Raw genomic sequence first — 12,112 nt, 5'->3', positions numbered from 1 at the left:
CACACACACACACACACACACACACACACACACACACACACACACACACACACACACACACACACACACACACACACACACACACACACACACACACACACACACACACACACACACACACACACACACACACACACACACACACACACACACACACACACACACACACACACACACACACACACACACACACACACACACACACACACACACACACACACAACACACACACACACACACACACACACACACACACACACACACACACACACACACACACACACACACACAATTGCACACTCTCTCTCTCTCTCTCTCTCTCTCTCTCTCTCTCTCTCTCTCTCTCTCTCTCTCTCTCTCTCTCTCTCTCTCTCTCTCTCTCTCGCACTAACACTCCTGGCGACTTCAGTAACTTCCTGAACCTGGCCGGCAAAATTTCAAACTAATGCAGTAATCTTAATTCGGATACCGAGCCATATACTGATATGTAAAAATAGAACACAACACATGGGAACGAGTTCTGAAGCGACTGTAACACGATAATAAGGAGTCAGAAAGTGCGATAACAGGGCACAACACTGACAGGCTACTGGCATTCAATGACCTGACACCCATCTCTAACACATCTCCAGTGACTCCAGTGCGCAAACCGACAGCTTTCTAACTAATTGGAAGGTTCACGGTTAAGTAGGAACGAAGAGGGGAAGGTTGGCGCAGCGAAAGTGTGCGGAAGCTAAGTCCACGGCAGCAAAGAAGGCCGATAATTACAGGACGATGACGAGACCAGTTAAAGGGGAAGTATACCCTAAAATAATTTTTCACCAGTTGTAGTCTTCGGGGTGCTGAGTCGAATGGTCTTGGTCCGAGGAAGCTGAGATGCTCCCGTCCTCCTTTATTCCCAATCGAACTCGCGCACTTCCACCGAAACTGGGTGACTGCGCCCTACTAGATACGGATTTGTATGGAAAAAGTCACTAAAAACGCCGTTTCGTTCTTATAAAAGTGCGGATGACCGCGATTGATCCATATGTTGTAGTCTTTTGGCCGCTGAGTCGACTGGTTTTGGTCCAAAAAGGCTGCGATGCAGCATTCGGCCCTTATACCCTATCGAACACGGTTGAGTAAGCGGTCACGTGCTCATTTACAGCCTGTTTGGGCCCGTTTATGTCACTCGAGTTGAACCTTTGAATCAGGGAGTCGTAAAAGCCCCTTACGACTCCCTGCTTTGAACCTTTGAGTTGAATCTTGATGTGAAAATTGTACTCTGCAGGCACGGTGACCAGGCGACTGGTGTACGCATGAGCACGTGACCGCTCACTCAGCCGTGTTCGATTGAGAATAAGGGCCGAACGCTGCATCGCAGCCTTTCCGACCAAAACCTGTCCACTCAGCGGCCACAAGACTACAACATATGGACCAATCGCGGTCATCCGTGCTTTTATAAGAACGAAACGGCGTTTTTAGTGACTTTTTCCATACAAATCCCTATTTAGTATCTACAATATTGCACGATTCTTGCAGTTGGAGAAACTGCTATGAAGTTTCGAACACAAGTCTTGAAACACGATACATGATGAATTGCTGCTATTATTATGTGAACTCTCATTACACTGGTACACGGCTGTTACGACAGTACAAAACGGGCCCACTTGGTTTTTGTACAGGAGATGGCGCTTCCCGGGACTTTCCCGTTCTCAACGTTCAAAATTTGTACTCAAGGAGGTGTATTTTGAACGCAATCTCTGCTCAGTTGGGTCTCCAAAGCACCACTTCTGATCACCGCGTCGAGCTGTCCTCGCGGCTACAGTTGCGCAACATCCTGGCCATGCTTCGCCAAAGAAAAAAGTAGTGAATTTGAGCTTTCCTTCGCTGAGAAAAGCCATTCTTCATGGAAATTTGTCTCTGAAGTTGTTGCCGTTCGATCGTTCTAGTCACCGAAGTTTGCTGCCTCCTTGAGGTGCTCAACGAGTTTTCGTCACGTCAAGGGTAGTTTTGCCGAGGAGAAGAGTATCTGTGTAGCTGTTTTTTGTTACTGCTGGGGCCCCGCTGATTCCTTGTTGGCCCCGCTGGGTCCAAATCTCTAGCAACATTTAGTGGAAATTGTTATTTATTCAGTGGATTTGAAATGGAAAAACACCAAGAAAATACAGCTGGTATGCAGATTAGGCGGTGAAAAGTTGTGTAGTATACTAGCCGTGGAACTCAGCACCTTGTGAGATATCATGCGAAAGCCATTGAATCTGTGCTGAGTATTAATGTGTTGTGTGATGACCAAAAAACTCATGCATATGAATATGCATGTAGCTCCAGCCTTATCCAGTCTGCATTTAGACGATGCAACAATTGGCATGGATATTCCCCTGATGAAACTGTACGACATTGCATCACCGCCATACAAAGCAATTGCTGACTTGCTGCCAGAACGCTTTAAATACAGAGTTCGTTGCAGAAGGTGCCAACTTGCAGCACGCACGGCGGTACAACAACGTGATTAGAAAAGCCATTCTTCCTGTTGAGCTGCAAGACGTGTGTATTCCTGTGCTCCACCTAGATCTAGGGATTTATCCCTGGATTTACGGTGCACTTTGTGCTGACGCACATCAAATCGATATTGCACTGACAAATGTATGTTTCTTGCTGCAGATGACGGTGACTCTGCAGCGTTTACAGCACTTATCAATGCCTACAAGAACGTACACGACACAGCAACACAACTACACCTACAGTCAGAAGCACAAAGCATTCTTAGTCAGCTGCAGTTTGTGACGCTACAAGAACGTACACGACACAGCAACACAACAACTACACCTACATGTACAGTCAGAAGCACAAAGCATTCTAAGGCAGCTGCAGTGTGTGACGCTGCACATTCAGCAGCAGGAAGTAGTGGCTGCTGGCTTGCAGACTGTGGCATCAAATCTGCACTTCCTATGGAAGGAGAAAGAAAAGGAACTCAATTTGATGGATGAGAGGTGATGTGGCTCGAAAAGAGCACGAGAAATTAACAGTAAAAGATTTTAAAAAAAGCAGCTGGCCCGTGCGTAACTTCCTTGGAAGCAGTACTGCCACAGTACCAAATAAAGCGGCAAGCATATCACTCCGGAGCATTTGTCGGCAACCACATACACCGTGCGTTGAAACCGGATGTCATTGCTGCCCTCACTTCTGTTCCCCTTACAGTCGTGCAGAGTCGCACACCTGCGGACAGCGGCGAGGTTCAGCTGCTTATAGCTTGCCCAGGCAAAGTCCTTGAGAGATCGCTACTCGAGACTCTTCACAGAGTATGCAGCATGTCGCAAGCTGTTCAGCGGCAAGCTGGTTTTTACAACAGCAACAAGGCAGGTTCTGGGTGATGCCATCCACACCTTCATGGCCACCTGCAGAGCGGAGGTTCTGGCACGCAAGTTAGGCAATGTGACTCCTAAGCTTCACCTTCTCGAGTGCCATGTCCTTCCTTGTACAGGGTTGAAATTAATTCTTGCTGATCTGTTCGGCCACACACTCTGAGCTCCTCTGATGAGACCTAACACTGTACCAGGGTTGAAACTAATTCTTGCTGATCTGTTCGGCCACACACTGTGAACTCCGCTGATGAGACCTAACAAGGTCGAAACAGCTATAGCTGTCCGGAGATTGAGTAAACTTGATAAAAAGTTCTCCCCCGATCCGAGGCGCAGGTCGTCATTTTGCGAAAGAGTCCTGCGAAGCACATCTCCTTTATCTGCTACTGAGCGGTATCCGTTGCACTTCGCGGAGCACAGCTGCCTCCAACAACATTTTTTGACGAGCAAGAGACTGAAGAGACGAAATCCATAAAAGTACTATTTCAAGTATTCGAAGTGACAGAACCTTTTCTTTCTGCAGAAATGATCATGAAAATTTGAAAAAATGCGATGAGCGTACCCACGCTTTCCGTGTGACCTCTGTTGCCAGGGGCGTTGCTACAGGTCGCCGCCATCTTGCCAAGTGACCTCCCCGTAACAGCCGTGTGGTATGCGGTATTACCTTCCACATAGTTATTAGTCTAGCATGGCGTCATATATTTGTCTCAATTCAGTGTTTTCCGAAGAATAAAAAAAATCTAGTAGGGCGCAGTCACCCAGTTTCGGTGGAAGTGCGCGAGTTCGATTGGGAATAAAGCCGGAAGGGAGCGTCTCAGGGTCCTCTGACCAAGACCATTCGACTCAGCCCCTCGAAGACTACAACTGGTGAAAATTTGATTTTAGGGTACACTTCCCCTTTAATAACATGGCAATGCGGTCTTGGAGACATTGGAAACGGTGGGGTAGTACCGTACAACCTATGCATTACAGTCGACCAACTAAACCGGATTCCTTTTACCTGTAATGCAAACACTAATCTCCGGGGCAGAGGAAAGAATATGTGGGGAACAAAGAGTCTTCAAGACAAGGTCACGCTCACCTCTTGCCCATGGAAACTTGGATCACTTGGCAGCCGCTTGTGACCCTGCAGATTGCCAGCGCCAGGAACTCTTTACTACTACTGCAGACTAGCGAAATACCTCTGTCAGGTACAACATTTAATTAATGTAGGTCTACCTCCACGAATTTTCCTTCGATACTTTGTTGTTGTTCTAGCTGTTCTTGGAAGAAGCTTACGTGAGTAGTTAGTGCGGGGCAGGTTCTGGCACACTTTTTGACCTTTGACCTTTGGGCCAAATAAGGCACACTGTGTCGGTCGTGCTTGGTCTGGCCCCAGGACTTCCCCCAGGGTTTGACCTTTGACCTTTGGGTTAAATAAGGCACACTGTATCGGGCGCGCTTGGTCTGGCCTCGGGACCCCCCAGAGTTTGACCTTTGACCCCTGGCATGCCATAAGTGTCATCATGTTCTTTTCCGTGGCGAACGTGCACTTGTGCACGTTCAGTGCATTCGCACCGTGGAGTAGTAAAATACGTACTATTCCCTGATTCGCACATCGTAGATGTGCATTGCATGCAGTGACATATTGCGCATGCGCGCATACGCACGCGGAGCGTGCGACCTTCAGTGGTCCTATGCGTGTGGAAAAGACGCAGTGCAACACAAGGTGTACTAGTACACTTGTCATTATACTACTCCCTGATTCGCACTTCGTAGATGTGCAGCAACAAGTTCACGTTCCTTGCATTCGTTTTATTCGCACATCGTAGATGTGCACTGATTGACAAGTTGCCCATACAGAGCATGCCTAATCGGCTTTTCGATCGGTTAAGATAATGTTCAAATTCGGCCATATTATGAGCCCCAAGATCAGAATTCGGCTCAACGTAGTACTTGAAGTCACCGTTCCCATTACGTGATGTACATTTACACACAAGCACACTCTGTTGAAGCACTGAAACATCGATTTTCGGCGAATTCAACATGCGAAATTTGAAAATTCGGCGAAAAGATGGGTGATTTCTTCAAAACCACTTTTTTCGGCGAATTTGTCGGCCAGCCGACTTGGGAAATGCCTACTGTCCATGCAGGTGCATTAGATGCATATTTCTATTTTGATCGGGATACAGTTAGAATCAACCGGCTACGCCCGGAGTATCATGCATCAAAACAATTATTGAAGGGGTGTCACAGTGAAGCAGTGTTGCTACGCACCACAAATCCCCTCTGCACTGCATCGAATCTATACTGGAGAATCCAGAGTGACCAGCAAAGAGTCACAACCCGCGGGTATCCAGTCACACTAAGGCATATCCACCATTCCCCACATATTCACTGTAACAAAACACAATACTGTTTACTATAATACACTTTTATTTAAATGGACTTGGATGAGTCTGTAGAAGAGAACACAATGCACGCACACGCACGCATGCGCGGACACACACACACGTGCGCGCGCACACACATCTAGGTTATAGTGCTATACACGTATCTAGGGTTTAGGAAGCACGAGAATATGTCGAAGCACCCACACATATCCCTTCATGCAGTGTACTTCAGTAGCCCAACACATTACGACCGCTATAGCACAGGACCATCACAAAACACATTACGACTGCTATAGCACAGGACCATCACAAAACACTACACACTGTTACTACACTGCACACACAGTTACTACACTACGCCTGTTACAAGTACTTACAAATAATTTTGAAACAAATGGCACATCCTGAAGACGGCAGCCTAGCCCCAGACCTTCATACATCATCATCTGTGAAACCAAACATGAGCGCACACAAACACTATTAGTGTCACGAATACGAAAGCAGGGTAAGACAAGAGGATACGAAACAAGTAAGTATCGCTATAACGAGGGGGTAAGTATACATCTAAACAGAGCAGTGCTTACTTACAGGGTCCTAATACGCTCTACGGCGTCCTGGTAGTCGGACTGCAACAGCAGTCCGACTTGCCGACCCTCCCAGTAACGGGTTAGATGGGCCGCACCCGCCAGGTGGGCGACCACGGCTGGGCCTCCCGCCAGCCTTTCTCCACTGTAAACACGAAAGAAACCGCAGAAGGCACAGTGTCATAGAGCTCTTTTGTTGGGGGAGAGAGCTAGGAGCACTGCACACTTACCAAGTATCACAATATATGATAAGAAAGAGGCGGCGCTTGACGCACCGCCTCAGGTGCTGAAACAGGGGTATTACCCCTGTAAGGCGAACACCGCAGTGACACGTGAACGTCATTTCTACAGACTGTTTTCAGGATAATGATACTGAAGTGAAGGTGTGAACCGCAAAGCAAGACCTTTACCTTCTTCCTGTCGAATTCGCTCCCCAGCTGCATACCGACATCATCCGCTAAAACCCAATCATACCAAGTAACGCAAAGGTCATCAGTTGACCTTTTGGACTTTTCAACTCTTATCCAAAACCACCAAGAGGAAAAAACCAGGGTGAAGAAGACGTCAGTTGTAGAAGCGTTTGTGGAGGAGTTGTTACATTATTCTCAGTAAATAGATATGGCTGATACATTCGGTGTAGACTTGGACGACCGGTCGTGGTCTCTCACCACGGGTCCTTTACTAATAGAAAGGCGAACGCCAATACGAACTGTTGTGGAGTTGGCAGATCAAAACGCGCAGCAAGAAATTTGGCACGTCGATGGTAGACTCCATCGGGAGGACGGACCAGCTGTTGTTGATAGTAGGGGAGTGTCCGCCTTGTGCTATGGAGGTCGCCTTCATCGCGTTAATGAACCTGCTGGGATAGGACGGGGTAGCATCGAGTACTACCTCAACGGTGTCCGTCATAGAGCCGGCGGTCCTGCAGACAGTTATTGTGACGCCACATGCTGTATTCTACGGTGGTATCACCACGGAAGGCTCCACAGGGAGAATGCGCCAGCGGTGATACGCAGGGAAGGTAACAATCGTGTACGGGAGTGGTACCGATACAACCTTCGGCATAGGGAAGATGGACCTGCTTTCATCTCTCAGGAGGAGGAGGGTATCTATCAGTGGTACCTCAACGGGGTGTATTACGGTAGCCACCATCAAGACCAGGCAATACACCCCATGGAGCTGCAGTACATCAATATAGTGCCTACTAAGGTAGACTCGGCAGCAATAAGTCATGAGCCCATTTGTGTGATTTGTCAGGATACCCTGGACCGTCCTCTATCCAAGTTGGAGTGCGGTCATGAATTTCACTTCCATTGTATGAAGGAGTGGATCAGTTCTGCCCCCAGCCAAACTTGCCCAACCTGCCGCTACTCCATGACTGCTGAGGACTTGGTTGAGTTCTTGTAGTAATACATGACACAGTTGCATGTAGGCGACTACGAATGACCAGTCATGTGTTACAGATGGACACGGACACGCCACCCTAAGTAGCCATGAGCGGCTATTTGGACAAGGACAACAAAGCACCTCGTGGGCGGCCAAGGTTGACACTAGCCACAAGTCTGGTCGCTCAGTTGAATAAGCTGGGTGTGCCCATGAAGACCATGGAAGACCTTTCCAGGTGCCGGCAACATGCAGAGGACAAGACAGACTGGAAGAAACTGTGCAGCTCGACACTCGAGGACAAATCAGTATCAGCAGCTACTACACCTTGCTGATGATGCTCACAAGACAGAAGTGGGAAAAAAACACTGAATTTCTTTATTTAGTGCTCAACTACGCGAAATGTGTTTTATTATTATTATACATGTTCAACTGTACACAGACTGGCTGACTGCCATTCTCTACCACACATTACCGGACACTGTTGTGGTTGTCGTCGTTATCGTCGTCGTCATTGTTGATGTTGTTGTCGGTTGTTGTCGTCGTTATCGTCGTCGTTGTTGATGTTGTTATTGGTTGCTGCTGTCGGTTGTTGCCGGTTGTTGTTGGTTGTTGTTGGTTGTTGTTGGTTGTTGTTGATGTTGTTGTCGATTGTTGTCGTCGTTATCGTCGTCGTTGTTGATGTTGTTATTAGTTGTTGCTGTCGGTTGTTGGTTGTTATTGGTTGTTGCTGTCGGTTGTTGGTTGTTATTGTTGATTGTTGTCGGTTGTTGTTGGCTGTTGGATGTTGTTGTCGGTTGTTGTCGGTTGTTGTTGGTTATTGTTGGTTGTTGTTGGTTGTTGTTGGGCGTTGTTGGTTGTTGTCGGTTGTTGTCGGTTGTTGTTGGTTATTGTTGGTTGTTGTAGGTTGTTGTTGGGCGTTGTTGGTTGTTGTCGGTTGTTGCCAGGTGTTGTTGGTTGTTGTTGCGTGTTGTTGTCGGTTGTTGTCGGTTGTTGTCGGTTGTTGTCGGTTGTTGGGTGTTGTTGTCGGTTGTTGGGTGTTGTTGTCGGTTGTTGGGTGTTGTTGTTGGTTGGTGTTGGTTGGTGTTGGTTGTTGTTGGTTGTTGTCGGTTGTTGTCCGTTGTTGTTGGTTGTTGTTGGTTGTTGTTGGCTGTTGTTGGTTTTTGTTGTTTGTTGTTGTCGGTTGTTGGATGTTGTTGTGTGTTGTTGTTGGTTGTAGTTGGTTGTTGTCAGTTGTTGTTGGTTGTTGGATGTTGTTGTCGGTTGTTGTCGGTTGTTGTCGGTTGTTGTCGGTTGTTGTTGGTTGTTGGTTGTTGTTGTTGTTGTTGTTGGCTGTTGTTGGTTGTTGTTGGCTGTTGTTGGTTGTTGTTGTTTGTTGTTGTCGGTTGTTGGTTGTTGTTTGTTGTTGTTGTTGGTTGTAGTTGGTTGTTGTCAGTTGTTGTTGGTTGTTGGATGTTGTTGTCGGTTGTTGTCGGTTGTTGTCGGTTGTTGTTGGTTGTTGTTGGCTGTTGTTGGTTGTTTTTGGTTGTTGTTGTTTGGTGTCGGTTGTTGTTGGTTGTTGTTGGCTGTTGTTGGTTGTTTTTGGTTGTTGTCGGTTGTTGTCGGTTGTTGTGTTTTAATCGTTATTTTGTTCATTATGCAGGAGGATGTTGCTATGATCCAGTACCATTTTTTCGCAAATATGAGACAAGTTTGTGTAACGTTAGTGTGACGTGGGGTATGCTGATTGGATGTGAGGTGGTGAGAGTATGCTGATTGGCCGATAACAATTAGTGGAAGGGATAAAGTAATGCGCTGCTTGTGCAGCGTAACCAAACACATGGTCTGTGGGAAACACCCTAGTAAAATAAATAAAATAATAATAACATGAATTGCCACCGGCACTTGAGAGACTCGAGCCCCGCCACCTTGTTCAAATCGGACTTGGTAGCTTCATACTGGAACTTAATCTTCTTATTTTGAGGTATGACCGTACAAAACGCGCTTGGATTTTTTCATTTTATTTTATTTTTTTTTATTTTTTTTCATTGCAACTTTTTTAGCAGATAGCAACTTTTTTAGCAGACTCGTGAAACAACGGTGAATCTGGAACGAATAAATGGTCCATGTCAAAGGCATGACGAGTCTCGAAGTCTTCACATTCATGATGGAACCTTGTCATGATTGACGCATTCCTTGATGGTGCGCACATGAAATCACCCTGGCTCATCTTTTCCAACTCCATTCTTTTCACATCCTGCAACCCATACCCTACTAGTATCAGTGGGGATGCTAGAATCAGAAGAGGCAAGGCAGCACTCTTCCGTGGATGTATTACTCGACACAACACCACCCATACTTGTTTTCTAGAAGTTTTGACTATAATGATATATTGCAGCAGGAAGTAGTATACAGTCAAATAGGATAGGATAAAAATGAATGATCAACTGTCTGATAAAGAATGCAGTTCATTAAAGACTTATTGGAAGGTCTCTACCAGCTGATCGTCATGTCGGACGGCGACACTGCATAATGATATGAAGTTCTCAGTTAGCTGTTTCAGTTCCGTGGTAGAAAGTGTCATGTGTGCGTCCAGAGAACGATGAAAACATCTGGGGTCCACGTTGATGCAGACAATTGGAGCAACAGCAAGACGTACCTTCAACGCTTGCTCGTCAATGTCGAGGGAGACTGCCCCGGGGTAGATGAAAACATCTTGTTCCACATCCAGTTCGAACCAGCTGGTCGGGACTAGCTTGCTTTCACCGTTGATGTACACCCGACATTGACCGTAGGACGAACGTGATGGGTAGAAGTTGGTCTTGATCTTCTCCACACGTCCTCTTCGGAGAGTGTCACGGAGCGATGGACAAGTCTTGATCAAGTTCGTAATGATGAACTCAGTGGACTCATTCAGTTCGATGTAAACCTGTCCTTGAGCATCTTTGCGAGCTGTTGCCGTACTACAACAGGCTGGTAGAGCTCCTGAAGGGACGTACATCTTATAACCAGGCTTGTAGAAGGATCTACCTGATGACTTGTAGGACAGTTGCATGTCTTCCTGAAACCCATCTACCACAATCTCTTTGTGGAGCTTGGTAGGAGCAGGTGACACATAGCGACGCTTAGCCGGTACTGCCTTCGAAGAGAGCACAACTTGAGGAGGGTCAACAGGAAGAGCGGAATTCTTCCTCACCCGCCGCTCGTATAGGTTATCCATCTTCAAGGAAGCGAAGGGAGAACAACTCATCAGCACTGTATTCGATGAACGAATGACTCGACTACAGGACAACCACCCGTATTTATACAAGGCAGAGACGGAGGCGGGTTGAAGTGATAACATATGTGTCAGCTAGGTCAACCAATCACCATCAAGCCCGCCAAAAACATTTGACCACTCAGCATTGAGCCCACCAAAAACATTTGACCAACCAGCATCAAACCCGCCAAAAGCATTTTGTCCAATCAGCGGCATGCCCACCAAAATCATATCTCATCTTAAAGATTCCTTACATGATACCGCCACTTTAGTGAACTGATACAGTATGGAAATAAGATCAGAGTCAAACGTGTGCAAGTTCTGAATCACGTGATCAAGTGAATAGGTTTCCCAACAATAGGCATCAATCAATGATGCCATAAGAGATGTATCAGATGGAGATAAAATCAGCAAATTCGTACGCAACGTGGACAGTTGAGAAGAAGACACCATCCTGGTCGACTCCATGAGATGCAGTACATATAGGAGTGGAAAATGCTGAGGAAGAGGTTTCATGATTCGACTGAACCTCAACTATGATACATTGCTACGAGGTAAGTAGGAACGCAGTTTACGTAGTACATCCACATTCGTATCGTATACTATGCAGGATAATGCTATAGCATAGTTTATACTCTTGTACAAACAGGATTTTTTCATCGCAAGTATCTGCTCCCGAAGAGTGTGTACGCAAAGCTGATCGGATAAGAGTTCAGTTTTCGAAAGAAAAATGCAAAAGATGACGATCCACACCGCTTAACCGCTAATGTACCGCGTAAGGCTTCTTCATCAAACTACATCTCCCATGCACATCATCTTCAGGGAAGTAAATCACCGCCATGACAAGTCCACACGAAGAACACACGTATCTTCTTTCATGTAAAACATGATCAAGATGTTGACACTGTTTTTCCTCCCCGTATTGTTCTTTTTCTTCTTCTTCTTCATCCTTCTCATGAAGTCTCCTTTCACGTACATAAGCAGGTAAGATCTTAAATTCAGAATCCATCTTCACTCCTCACCAACAACCTCATTATGACACTATATCCAGCATGATATCTACTTTATATAACCAATCCTATCCAGGGCAATTATCAGGTACAACCATTGGGGTAGAGGACCTCATACCCTCCCCGACGTGTTGGAGAGGGTATGAGGTCCTCTACCCCAATGGTTGTACCTGATAATTGCCCT

The 12,112-nt window shown here is 46.4% G+C and overlaps 1 protein-coding gene across 1 annotated transcript in view; it reads right to left on the bottom strand.

Moving 5' to 3' along the window:
* LOC135819766 (complement component receptor 1-like protein) overlaps positions 1 to 4,586 on the bottom strand; it is a 74,732-nt gene extending 70,146 nt beyond the window's left edge. Inside the window, exon 1 of the mRNA XM_065333029.1 lies at positions 4,423 to 4,586. The gene's annotated coding sequence lies outside the window, so the exon portion shown is untranslated. The remainder of the gene's footprint in view (positions 1 to 4,422) is intronic.
* Between the last annotated feature and the right edge of the window lie 7,526 nt (positions 4,587 to 12,112).

This window comes from Sycon ciliatum, chromosome 6, assembly GCF_964019385.1.
Source record: "Sycon ciliatum chromosome 6, ocSycCili1.1, whole genome shotgun sequence".
Classification (NCBI taxonomy): domain Eukaryota; kingdom Metazoa; phylum Porifera; class Calcarea; order Leucosolenida; family Sycettidae; genus Sycon; species Sycon ciliatum.
This window is presented reverse-complemented; position numbering and strand designations above follow the sequence as displayed.